This window comes from Euprymna scolopes, chromosome 7 (genome assembly GCF_053919585.1).
Source record: "Euprymna scolopes isolate OS-2025 chromosome 7, ASM5391958v1, whole genome shotgun sequence".
Classification (NCBI taxonomy): Eukaryota; Metazoa; Mollusca; class Cephalopoda; order Sepiida; family Sepiolidae; genus Euprymna; species Euprymna scolopes.
The window spans coordinates 173,257,384-173,270,444 of NC_136488.1; the positions used below are offsets into that span (position 1 = coordinate 173,257,384).

The 13,061-nt window shown below is 38.2% G+C and overlaps 1 long non-coding RNA gene across 1 annotated transcript in view; it reads right to left on the bottom strand.

The window, feature by feature from the left end:
- Positions 1–460: 460 nt before the first annotated feature.
- Positions 461–13,061, bottom strand: part of LOC145280166 (uncharacterized) — a 31,788-nt gene continuing 19,187 nt past the window's right edge. The window contains exon 2 of the long non-coding RNA XR_013868567.1: positions 461–2,929. This is a non-coding gene — a long non-coding RNA (uncharacterized LOC145280166). The remainder of the gene's footprint in view (positions 2,930–13,061) is intronic.

A 13,061-nucleotide genomic window follows, 5' to 3' on the forward strand; every position in this document is an offset into this window, starting at 1 on the left:
CTTCCTTGTAAAAAAAAAACACCATCACCCTTCACAGATTACAACCTTCTTCAGTAGTGACTTCACTTCTGGACGTTTATCGAGTACAAACGTTGCTGGAATCTTGACTAACTAAATTATCACCCAAAGCACCTTAGAAAGTCTTGTTTGTTTAAAAAAGAGAAGACACATACGTGTTAATGAATTAATATATGAATGGATGTTGATTAATTTGTAGTGCAAATATATAATAATAAGTAAATTGGTGACAAATGCATAATATATTGATCATAATCGTTCAACAAATAAATCACAAGTTTTAGTAATTATGATATTAGATTATGAAAATTCATAGTGAACTTATTTAATTCAAGAAAATGAAAATGTTATTATAAGTCTATTAATCCAAACGAGAAAATTGTTATTATAAGTCCATGTGTTTGGACGAGAAAAAATATTCATTCAAAGTCTGTACATATTAATAGATAGGAATAACAATTAGTTTATTAGACTGACAGAGTTCACACTATTATTATGTGGAAATCTTACAACAATTAATCCATACAATGGTGTCATAGCAAGAAACTAAAGTCAGGTTTCATTTGCGTGCAAAGAAAGAAATTTGATTGTTGTACTGGGTAACATGGTTTAGTTAGGCAGCCTAATCTTCTTTCTGCAAACTGACTGAAAAGCGTAAATGCAAGTCTTTATATATCAACAGCAAACAGGTGTGCAGCTCAAGAGAAAAGTGTTTCTGATTGGTTAAATCCCGATATAAGGAACCAATCTAAATTGAGTATTTGTTTCAATCAGTGCCAAGCATTCAAGCCAGCAAAAATCAAATTATTAAAGACGCCATTATTCTGCAATTGATGTAGCTAGTAATGCTACTGTTGCTAGACCCATACTTCTAGTTTTTTTCCATGGAAGTTATTTTGAGTATTTTTAGGGATGATTTTGGACTATTTCTATAGCAGACTTATTTTCTGGTTCTGTCTCATTTGTAAGACAGTCTTGTATAAAATGTTTGGCCAGTTTCATGTTGGAAGTTGTTCTGCTGGCTCTTGTTTCATGATGTTGATGCACCATTTTGAAATTTACCCAGTGCTCACATACCTCCTGATCCTCTGAACTGCTACAGCTTAGGCAGATATTGTTTTTTTTATGTTATTATGTACAATATTTACATTTTCAATGTTTTAGTGTCTAGTCTGTATATGTTTTTTGTGACCAGTTGACAATACTAAAGTTGTATATTATCCCAGACATAGCTAGTTGGTTAAAGGCAATTGCTTTTGTTTGTAAACTTGTTTTCCAGTTTTTTTCTTACACAGTATATGTATAAACTGCCAATTCTTTCTTTCATCCTGGCATCTTGAATTAAATCATTCTCTTTAATGCCAAGATATTTGCAGTTTCTCTGCTCTCCTAGATCCTTTATGTACGTATCTTTATCCAGATGTAGGTGTTCCATTCGGACCTTCTTTCCAGCTCTGATGGGACACTTGGGACTTTTGTCCAAACCTAACCTCATTCTGTGGAAAATTTATATACGACCTGCAAGAGTCCACTTGTCAGCGTTTGAGCTGCCAAACAGCTTAAAGTCATCTATGAAAGGCAGGTGGTTGATTCTTATGATTTAGGAGGCACACTGGTTTTCATTGAGTAGCAGAAGATTAAAGGAGATAATCTATTTTGGAACATTCTTCTTCTGATCATGATGTTAATGATTGTTATAGATTCATGTGTGTGGCTTAATGGCATGGTTGCTTGCCACATTTTTATATGTACAGCTATAATCTCTTTGATTATTGGATGGATATTATCAAAATACTGCAGCAGTCACGTGCAGAGCAAATTCCTTTTTTTAATAGATGAAAGCCATGCTTGGGTTCTTCTGCTTCTTCCTAAAACATTTACGGAAGGTTTTACTAACAATCAACTGATCATTGGTGCCAAAACTTTTCTTTCTGCATGCTGTTGTTCTTTATTCAGGTATGCTCTAGAGGAGAGGTGTTGATTGATACTGTCTGTAACAAGGCCAGTGAAGAGGTTGTACGTCGCAGTGAGACAGAAGATGAGTCTGTATTTACAAGAGCGTTGTATTTCACTCGTTTTGGGTATATTTTATCCCTAGTATGTGTTTGCATATGCTGCGACAACGTTGACTTCTGTGTAAAAGAAGAACCACATAATTCACAAGAATGTGGTTTGTCGCCTGTATGGATTCGTATATGATTCATTAAAGTTGATTTATGTGTAAAAGAAGAACCACATACTTCACACGTATGTGGTTTATCACCCACATGTGTCCGTCTATGCTGCGACAAATGTGCCTTCTGTGTAAAAGAAGAACTGCATACTTCACAAGAATATGGTTTATATCCCGTATGTGTCCGCATATGCTGCAATAAATGTGCATTCTGTGTAAATAAAGAACCACATACTTCACAAGAATATGGTTTTTCTCCCGTATGTGTTCGGGTATGCTGCAACAAACTTGACTTTCGTGTAAAAGAAGAACCACATACTTCACAACAATATGGTTTTTCTCCTGTATGTATTTGCATATGTTGCAACAAAATTGATTTCCGTGTAAAAGAAGAACCACATACTTCACAAGAATGTGGTTTGTCTCCTGTATGTGTTCGCATATGCTCCAACAAACTTGACTTCCGTGTAAAAGAAGAACTACATACTACACAAGAATATGGGGTGTCTCCTGTATGTGTCCGGATATGTTGCAACAAATGTGACTTCCGCGTAAAAGAACAACCACATACTTCACAAGAATGTTGTTTGTTTTCCATATTTGTTTGTATTTGCTGCAATAAACTTAACTTCTTTATAAGAGCAGAAACACACAATTTACAAAGATGTGATTTCCTTATTTCAAATCATCAAGGCAATGATGATCGTTTCAAATCAAATAATTTATTTCTTTTCATTGCTGAAAATATAGAATACATCTTTAAACATACATTTAATATGGTAAATTTGAATTTCTTATATTTATTTTTATAAAACGTCCACAAATTCGTTATTGATATAATTCAAAATATAATGAGTATATCTTTATTCAATACCTGTTTGTTAATAAAAATTAATGGATTCTATTTTTCATATATTTAAAAGAATCTTTACCACTTATATGTAACAAAACGAAATAATTTTAGATATAACTTTTTAATATAAGATAAAAATACACATGTTCTAGTTTATCTTTAAAAAACAATTAAATTAAGTCATTTCATTTGCCAGTTTTATCAAAGTTTTTCAAAGTAAATATTTAATCATGTAAATATTTTCTATCCCTCTCTTGCATCATTTTCGCTCATTGGCAAAAACATGTGTTTAGCAAAAGTGGAAAAATATACGATTAGGTAGATTTAGACAAGGGATTGGGCAGAGTAAAAGAAAAAATGTTGGTTGCTCTATGTTTTCATGATTTTAACATTACTTTCTGCTGCTCCAAATTTCTTGTCATAATTTCTTGTTCAGATTCGAGTTGTTAAAGATCACCTTTTGATCTCTATAAAAAAGTCCATTCAAATTTTTTCAATCTTTCATCGTTTCTAACGATGGGTTTGAATCTCACATGATTGCTTGTATCAAGAAGTACCCTCTGTATTCTAGCACCATATTTCCTACCATAACTTTTGTAATTCAACCCCTTGCTTAAGAAACAGACTTTCTAGTTTATTCTGGATATCTTGGCAATGCAGCCTTTCTCTATTAGGTCTTGCTTATATAGATTAGAGTGCTATACAACAGTATTACATTAAAGCCAGGAAAATAATTGGTTGTTGTAAGCATCGTTGTAGGATTATAACACCACCTTCTGTAATAAAGAAATCAGTGATTTAAAAAAAATAATTATAATGCCACATAACTTGTGTTGCCTAATTGTAACACAGATGATCGGTAATTAGTATTATTGCTTTAGACAGATATAATGTAGTGGCAAAATACAATTAATTTTTATTTTTCTCCAAAATATATGAAATTGTTAAGCATCCAAAATTTATTTTCCCCCAAAAAGAAAACAATTGACAAAACTTACCAAAATATAACGTGTTTATTATTTACTTTTTAAATGGTACATTCTCTGTATTACTCAGTATAATTTACGCCCAATCATTTTCCCCAATCGAAACAGATTAAAAATAAACTATAAATATACTATTATAAAAATTGTTGAAAAATATTAAACTGTATTAAAATTTGACTTTAAACTTTTATATAAGTGTAATTCTAAATATGAACCGAATTTTATGTTGAAACTTGAAGATATAAACATTCGAATTTCTTCAGATGTTTTTTAAACAGCTTTTGTTAAATAAAGAGTATATTGTTCTATTAAATTTTTATTGTTTAAATAATTTGACTTTAATCGTTTTATTTAAAAAAGTGAAAATTGAACATGCATTTTTCATTCAGTAATGTGCTTTAGAAGATTGTCAATGAAATAAATACAATCGCCAAAAGATAAACGTTTTATTATTTCTAGTCGCCAGTTGGAAAAATCACTCGCAAATGCGGCTGTTTTACTCACAATGTAAAGTCCTTTAACTTTAGGATTTTTACACTATTTTTCACAAATGGAAAGTAATGCTATGTGTATTCCTTCATCGATTACATTAGTATAGGCACGGCTAAAACGAAAGGAAGGAATAAGCAGTGGCGGCTCGTGCCTAAGATAAGTGGGGGTGCTGTTTAAAAAAATACTTATTGTTTTAATATTGTGTAAAAATAAAACAAACATGAAAAATATACATAATTTATGCGTATGCACACGTATAAAAATACAATAACTTAAAGGAATCCTAAATAGATGTAAATATTTTAAATATTTTACTTATTACATTCATTTGAAAGTAAATTCCATTCTTCTTGTTTTAATTTGTGAGAAAAGATTGATAATTTTCTCCTTAACTTCTGAATGACTCCTGAAGAACTTTTTTCAATTGAAAGCACTGCAAGTGCATTTAGTCTTTTGCAACCCATGGTACTCCCTAGAAAAGTTTTTATTCTTTTCAGGGTTGAAAAACAACGTTCTGCCTCTGTAGTTATGGGAATTGTCAAAATAATTTTTATGAGTTTTATAATTTCACTAAGAACATCGTTTAAATTGTTTTCCAAAAAAAATGCAGGAGATCAATTACTTTGCAATACTCATGGATATCTTACCTACTATAAACTACTTCTAACTCAGTTTCAAGCTTTTCTTTGTCACTCATGGGATATGCTTCAGTTGTCAAGGATATCTCTTCTGTAGGTAGTTCTTGTTAAACAATTTAGCAAGTATTAAATGTTTAGTTGAAGAATATCTGCCCGTTATAAAACAGATATATAGTCACGCAGTTCTTTAGCTTCGGCTTTGAGTGTTTATGAAGGATTTTCACAGTATTTGGAGTTTCTTATCTCTAAAATAAGTTTTTAAATTTGTTATGTATTCATTGACTTTATATATGCTAATTTCGCGAGATTGCATTTGATTATAAATAATATCAACATGAGACATAATTTGATGAAATAGCTCTAACCAAAATATGAAATTTTCATCATTCAAATATTTCAGAATTCCTGTCGCTTCTGCAACGGTCTCATCTACATATGATGTTGACTGAATTTCAGTGAGACAGTTTTTTAATGCTTGAACATTTTCATGAACTCTATTTATGGTCCGCATGCTTACGTTCCACCTTGTGGCGGATGGACGTGGATTGCTTACATCCTTCTTGAGAATGGACAGACCCTGTGGTGATCTAGAAAAGAAAGTCGGAATAGCCAAAATGCTCCAGATAAATATTCTAGCATTTTGTGTAATACTTGCTGCATTACTCATTATTAAATTAAGTTGATGCGCATAACAGTGAGTGAAATTAGCATTACTATAAACTGCTTTTATTTTCGCCTGAACACAAGCTTTTTTGCCTTTCATGATATTCGCACCATCAAATGTCTGAGCTATCAGTTTTTGGCGATTCCCTTGAAGGATTATATCTAATTGTTGTAGAATACATTTTGATCTCCCATCAGCGGTTTGGTTTTCTGAAATAAAGAATCCCGAAAAGCGTTCAAGTATTTTTCCATCCAAGACATACTGTGAAACAATGATCATTTGTGCATGTTCAGACATATCTGTTGTATCGTCAGCCATGACAGCTACAAAGGAAGCTTTGTTAATTACTGCCCTTATTTCATCACGGTATATTTGTAAAAGACAGTCAAGTATGTCATTATGAAGGGGAATAACCACGATCCTTTATTTTCGGAAAAGTCAAAGCAATTTATTCTAACATTTTCCCTTTCAACAAGTATTAAGTATGGAATTATAGAAGTTAAATTTAGTCTGTTCAGTACAAGGTTAAGAAGTCATTATATTTACTTGGAAATCGTCGCATTCTGGACGATCTCTGCACTGACTCACAGGGATTTTGTAAAACCAACACAAAGTCAAGTATCTGCAGAATGTCTTCTTGGTTCCTCCTCTTCTCTTTTCTCTCTCCCAATAATCGAGCACAGCATATAATAACAAAACTCTAAAGCACGTCTGACAGCACTGACTTCTGCCAACAGTCTGCGCCTCCTCTTAACAACACAGGCTTTTTATATTGCAAAATCGTTCACCTCTATTTGCATATTCTTCTAACTCACGTGATCACTACTCTATAAATAAGAGTCTTGACCGTTTCTTTTCTTTCTTTTTATTTATTTTCGGTGACCGACCCGCACGTGGTCTATCCAGGTAAGTCACGCATTTCTCCACACTCCCCCCTGATCTCATGATCACAAACAGGACATGCGGGCAATCGTCGTTGGCGGGTACTCCTTCAAAGAATCGGGGGCAGCACTTCCTCATTGCTGTTTTCTTCATTACCACCATCATTACTACCAGTCTGTTCCATTATCCCGTCTCGTGGTTCCATAGGCGGTGTCTCACAATCAGGGCAGGGGGGCAGTATCCGTCTTTGTCGGGTACTTCTCCGAAGAATCAGAGGCGTCATCTTTTCGGTGTGCTCCATCATCCCTTCTCGCGGGGTTTCGCAATCACGGGGGGTGGGCAGTATTCGTCTCTGTCGAGTATTTCGATGAGGCATTACTTCCTTGTGTCCATCGCTCTCCTCGCTATTGTCATCAGTATGTCCCATCATTCCCTCGTCTGGTTCTGTTGGTGGTGTTTCTATGCTCACCTGAAGGGGCAGTAAGTGATCAGGATCATCTCTGAACGGTGTGTGATCCTCCTCATCGTCCTCAGAATCAGAAGAGGTATAACAAGAGCGGATATCTTTTACGTGACGTGGTATGCCACCAATCAACATGGTCTGAGGACTTATGATTTCGTCTATTTTTCCCCGGAAAAATTTCGTAGTGCACCCAGCATTCGAGGGTTTTATCCAAACAAGGTCTCCCACCTGATATGGTGTATTGACAACACTCACCACTGATGGTATGGCATCAACTCCTTTCACACGCTGTTCATATTGATAAATCCCATTGGCTGGTGCAGTTGCTGGTGTTGCATTGTCCTTGGGTGTTATATTATACCAGTACACAGCTTCTGGAATAGAGCACTGCGTCCTGGCTGCAATTCTTTTGATGGTGCGGTGACACCGTTCTGCTATACCATTACCCTCAGGATAATATGCATACCGATAATGCATTTTAATCCCCCATTCGTGCACGAATTTCTGAAATTCTTGACATCGAAATGTGGCGGCATTATGAGTCAGAATTTCAATCGGGGCACCCCGTTCAAAAAAGACGGCTCTCAACTGTTGTATAATGCTGGCTGCATCCTGTCGTGTCAACAGGCGCCATATTGTGAAACGCGTCGGGCCACAATCCGTCATGGTCAAAAAATGTTTGTCCCCATAATGTGTTATGTCCATCCCTACTCGCTGCCAGTTTCCCTCCACCTCCCCTTTTTGCCATTGGGATGGTGACGGATCAATTCTCTGACACTCTTCACACGAACGTATGGCTGCTTTCACTGATGCTTTTGTAGTTGCAGGGCATACTCTTCGGACAAAATATGCAGTCCTCTGAATTCCAGGATGTCCAATCTGCTGGTGTATCATACGGATCTGGTCAGGTGTTAATTGATCCGTTACAGTCGCGCATGTTTGTTGTTGAAGATCGGATCCCTGCCTCATTGCATCGATCCACCTCTTTGGTACTCGAGTCAAGCTATCAGCCAAATTCTGCATCGACGAGACTAACGTAATGTCTACCTGCAAGCTGTATTCGTCAACTAGACGCTTAATTATTGCTAGTCTCCTTCGTACTAGCATTTCACTTGCAGCTCTAGTCTTAACTCGAGCCTTTCCAGTCAAGGTGTCGGTTAACCAATGGTAAACACACAATGAGTCAGTGTGGAGATGCACAACATTAGTCTGCCATTGCAATGCGAGATTAAGACCTTTTAACGTGGCATCAAGTTCTGCCAAATTTATATGTTGGGCATCATTTTTCGGACGAAGCCAGCATGCATCTTCCACAACAACACCTAGTTGCTCCAACACGACACCTGTAGCCAACGAACTTGCGTCAACCCATGCATTTAGTTCGTTTCCAGACACTTGCCACTCACCCCGGGCAGGGTCATTCCTATGCACTCTGGACAACATTTCAGCCATCATTTGTTGGAGAGAATCATCATCCGCAACATCGTCCCATCCTTTTGTTACTGTAGTCACTCGTCTTTTCACCACTCCTGTTGCTGATCGGAGCCATCCACAGACAGGTAGATGTCCTACCAATTTACCACAGATAGAAAACACAGTACGTCTTGTTAATACATTGGGTAACTTTGGAAGTGGGCTCCCTCGCTTCCATCGCAACGTATTGCCCTCCTCCCAGACCTCGAGGCCTAGCACGGGCACTCCATCCTTTAGGCGCTTAGGGTCTTTGCTTATTAACCCAAACGCTTTCAGTTTTATTCGAACTGCATCCGCAGACATTATGTCCTCATTAACATAGATGTCATCTATGTAGGCTGAAGCAGCTTTTGCTGTGGTCTCATCCTGCATCAAAACAGTTTTAATAATGGTTGTCATAATCAAGGGTGCTACGTTTAGGCCAAAACCCAAACGTGTCAAACAATATAGTTTTCCCTTGAGTAGTACTGTCTGAAACGGCCATAATGACTCATGGACACGTATCTGCAGGTAGGCCCTCTTTAGATCCAGAAGTGCTACATTGCTCCCTTTTTGACGCCACTCTCTCAGTTTAGCAGCGCACACATCTGCATTTCCGGTAAACGCATCAACATGCCGATTCAACTCTCGGTAATCCATTATGGGACGAATTTTTTCTTTGGTAGGTTGTTCAACAGCCATGAGCGGAATTAATCCCTTGGGTGGTCCCAGACGTTCCTGTGGGTATGGTATTAACCAACCATTGTCAATCCACATCTGAAGTTCTTCTTCATATGCGGCCCTATTCTTGGTAGAAACTGCATACTCTGGAATCGTGTTGCACAGCCGATCTGGTTCCTGGCCCATGGCCCATTTCCACTTTGCAGTCCACACCCTTTCGTTGTCATCAAATGTAGCACAGAAGTCCTTTTCTTCAATCGACATGGCTGCACAGACGTCTTTCCCTTCTCCAAGCCTGATACCTCTAGCTGCTGTGATTGTAACGCCTCCTAGTGCTTGTATTGCATCAATTCCAAGCAACATGTCGTAGCCAAGGGGTTTCTCCTGCATCACCAGAACGTCAACTTTAGCTGTGTCACCCTTCTCAGTACAGATTGTGACTGTCCCTTCACCACAACATACCCGTGATAAGCCATTGATGGTCATAACGCCGACTGGGTTCCTCCGCCACACCGGACAACAATGGGCACTAACTATAGACCGGGAACACCCCGTGTCTATAAGTGCTGAACACTGCACATCATCAAGTTTAACGCTAATGACAGGCAATCCTGTGTTTATTGGTTGGCAGGGGGCAAGGGTAGCGATAGTACCTTGCCCCCAACTTCGTTTCCCGAACAGTTGCGAGATATGTGCCCAAACTTATTGCAGCGATAGCATTGCACTGGTCTCTTTGATTGTGGATATACACCTCTCCTATCACTCCGGCACTCTTTAGCAAAATGATTGGCCTCCCCACATTTATAGCACACTAGGGTGGCATGCTTATTACTATCTGGAAGAGAGTCCACATTGCCTCCATGTCGAAAACGAGCTGCTGCTGCAATTGGTTCCTGTTCCTTACAGATGTTTCGAGCTCGGGCCAATAACTCATCAGTTGACAATTCATCGATTCTTGATGATGCCCGCAACAGTTTACTGACCTCCTCGGGTAGGCCTACCAAAAAAAGCACAGCTTAATATTTTATCGTTGACCCCACCAAACGGTACAGATAATTTTCGCAGGTCGGCTAGATACACGTCGACTGTTTCCTTGGGTTGAAGTGTCCGGCTCGTGAACTGTTGCCACGCAACAAATGGATCTGTACCAAACGCTGTATACAGGCTCTGCTTGATTTCATCCCAGTCTGGTTCATCCCCGAGTTGTTGGTAGACTGCATAGGCCCCTCCGGTTAGCCTCAAAGGGATAACTGTGGCTGGTTCTTTAATTTTGCACAGTTTACAGATTTTCTCTGCCTTTTCAATCCATTCGACGACAGCCGGTCCAGTGGTAGATCCGTCGAACTCGGGTATTAAGCGAATGTCGAATCTGTCCATTGTTAGTAACCGCACACCAAGCGCCGAAATAGCTTAAAACCAACACAAAGTCAAGTATCTGCAGAATGTCTTCTTGGTTCCTCCTCTTCTCTTTTCTCTCTCCCAATAATCGAGCACAGCATATAATAACAAAACTCTAAAGCACGTCTGACAGCACTGACTTCTGCCAACAGTCTGCGCCTCCTCTTAACAGCACAGGCTTTTTATATCGCAAAATCGTTCACCTATATTTGCATATTCTTCTAACTCACGTGATCACTACTCTATAAATAAGAGTCTTGACCGTTTCTTTTCTTTCTTTTTATTTATTTTCGGTGACCGACCCGGACGTGGTCTATCCAGGTAAGTCACACATTTCTCCACATTTTGGTCCTCAACATCCACATCTTGGGGAGCATGGATATTTTCAGGATCAGGTAAGGGATTCTTCTTCTTCATGTATGTATTGTTTTCGTCAGTTGGCGGTTTTTAAAGGGGTTCAGGGCTTGCAGGATTGTTTTCATTGTGTTGGTCTTCTTGATTTGAGGAGTTAGGAGCCAGGTCTCACAAATCGATAGTAGTTTCCGCACCAGAGGGTAGTCGTACATGAGCATAGTAGAGGTTGATGTCTAGGGTAGCAGGGTTACCGGAGGGTCGAGCTTACTAGACTTAGTATGGTTTCTGAGATATATTGAGCCTGGTTTCGCCCGAGTGGGAACAAAAGTTCCGGAGGAAGATCTACGACTATATTTGACCATTCTGTCATGAGGATTCGTATTAGTGGCAGTGCATAGTAACGACCTAATTGAATGGAGAGCGTTTGGTAGCATATCTTCCAAATAGGGCAGTTTCATGTTGCTAGCGTGTAAAGTCATTTGGATGACCTTCCATAAAGTCCCACTGAGTTTCTCAATTTGCCCATTACCCTCAGGGTGGTATCTACTTGTTTTAGAGGTGGCGTTACTTTTGCCACGTAAGTAATTTTTTATTTCTCCTGCAAGGAAGTCGGCAGCCCGGTCAGTGTGTATCATATCGGGCATACCAAAAATTGAAACTAGTTGGTTTAGGCAGTGGATCACGGTTTTACTAGTCATATCCTTACAGGGGAAGGCAAAGGGAAAGCGAGTATATTCATCAATTATAGTGAGTAAGTATTTGTTACCATGCACAGAAGTAGGTAAAGGGCCTTTAAAGTCGATGTTTAATCGCTGGAAAGGTAATATAACCGGTATGAGTGTTCCTTTGTTACAACTGGCAAATTTAGGTTTTAGATACTGACAGGAGGAACACGAGTCTGTTATATTTTTAATTTGTTCTGAAGAGAAAGGAAGGTTTCTTGTCCTGATGAAGTGGCTGAGTCGCATGACACCAGGATGGCATAGTGTAACATGCAAGTCGTGGAGGTCTTGCAAAGTGTGCGTTAATGCAGAGATGCGAGAAAATGTGTCAGCAGCTGTATTTTCTGTTTCTGGATAGTAAAAAATACTGAATTTGAATTGTGACAGTTCGATCCGCAAACAACATATCATTTTTAATTTTAGATTTCCTCTTATTATCAAACATAAAACTGATGGTCTTTTGATGAGTAATAACTTTGAAATGTCTCCTGAGTAAGAAGTGTAGCCACTTTCGGAGAGCTTCGACAATCGCAGCAGCTACTTTTTCGACCGCATGATGTCTAATCTCGTTCGGGTTTAGTGTCCGAGAAAAGAATGCAACAGGTCTACCCTGTTGGTTTAGAGTAGCAGCAATGCAGTAATTACTGGCATCAGTTTCTACTACAAATTCTTTATCCGGGTCAACAGTTATAAGGGTAGCATTTCTTAAGTCGGTCTTCAGCGTCTGAAAAGAATTTAGAATAGACGGGGGCAGTGGAAACTCCTTGTTATGGTTAAGAGGCAGTATCTTATCAGAAAAGTTTCGAATGAATTTACTATAGTAAGAGAACATACCAATTATCCATTTTTGTGACCGGAAATTTAGAGGCGGTGGCATTTCAAGAAGTAGTTTTAGCCTCAGGTAATCAGGTACAATTTGATTGTTCTGGATTGTGTAACCAAGAAGTGTGATAGAAGTAGTAGAAATTATGCTCTTACTTTGGTTGAGCATGATGTTGTATCTTTTCGCTACATTATAAAAACTTTGAAGGTTGTAGTCATGCTCTTTTTGATCCTTTTTGCATATTGTGACATTGTCTACATACACAAAAGTGTCTGTTAATTTTTCTCTTTCTACAATGTCATCGATACATCTTTGAAAGGCACTTACTCCGTTAGTGACGACAAAAGGGATACGAGTAAATTGGTAAAGTTTTCCATTTACTTCAAATACTGTGTATTTCCGATCGACGTGACTAATTGGGATTTGATGGTAAGCAGACTTCAGGTCGAGTGTTGTAAAAAC